We start from the raw sequence: 652 nt of genomic DNA, 5'->3' as shown, positions 1-652 counted from the left end.
GGATCAAAGCTGACCTCTGGCAGCGTTTTCCTCGGCCGGCTCCTACCCAGGAGATGGCAGTAACTGGGGAGTGTTCGCTCGGTCGTGGGGATTACCGCTGTGCCAGCCAGCGCCCCCGGCCGCAGGTATACGGGCCTGATCCGCCTTTAAACAGATCCTTCGGTCCGGTGACATGTCCCGAGGGCACGGCCTCTCTTCATGTCCCGGAGCAGCCCTCCGACCTGCCGGGCCCGAGAAATCGGGATAGCCCCAGCGTGCGCACCAGTGCGGTGCCACCTGGGGTGCGTGACAGGAAGCGTGCGGTCAAGGCTGTCCCGCGTAGTGGGTGCCGAAAACGCTTCGTACCACTGCCGTGTATATAGTGTACTAACCCAGTATGAATGTGTGCTACTAACGACAAAAGCCCGGGTCGGGCAACAAAAATATTAAAAAAAAGGTACCCCCGGCTCCAGACTGGCTTTAGGCTGGTGGAGCAAAAGAAACTGTAGGTAGATGCTAACGAGTGCCTTTTTGATGAGAGGGTTGACGGTCGACCTTTCTAAGGGAAGGATGATTATCAAACATTCGCCGCGCTGTGGACAATTCGACGTGCCTACGATTCAGTTTTGAATATCCAAGTCACTTGTCCGCCATAGCGCGATCAACTAACAAC

This window comes from Amphibalanus amphitrite, unplaced genomic scaffold (assembly GCF_019059575.1).
Source record: "Amphibalanus amphitrite isolate SeventyFive unplaced genomic scaffold, NRLGWU_Aamphi_draft 000850F_arrow, whole genome shotgun sequence".
NCBI lineage: Eukaryota > Metazoa > Arthropoda > Thecostraca > Balanomorpha > Balanidae > Amphibalanus > Amphibalanus amphitrite.
Note: the sequence above shows the minus strand (reverse complement) of the source record.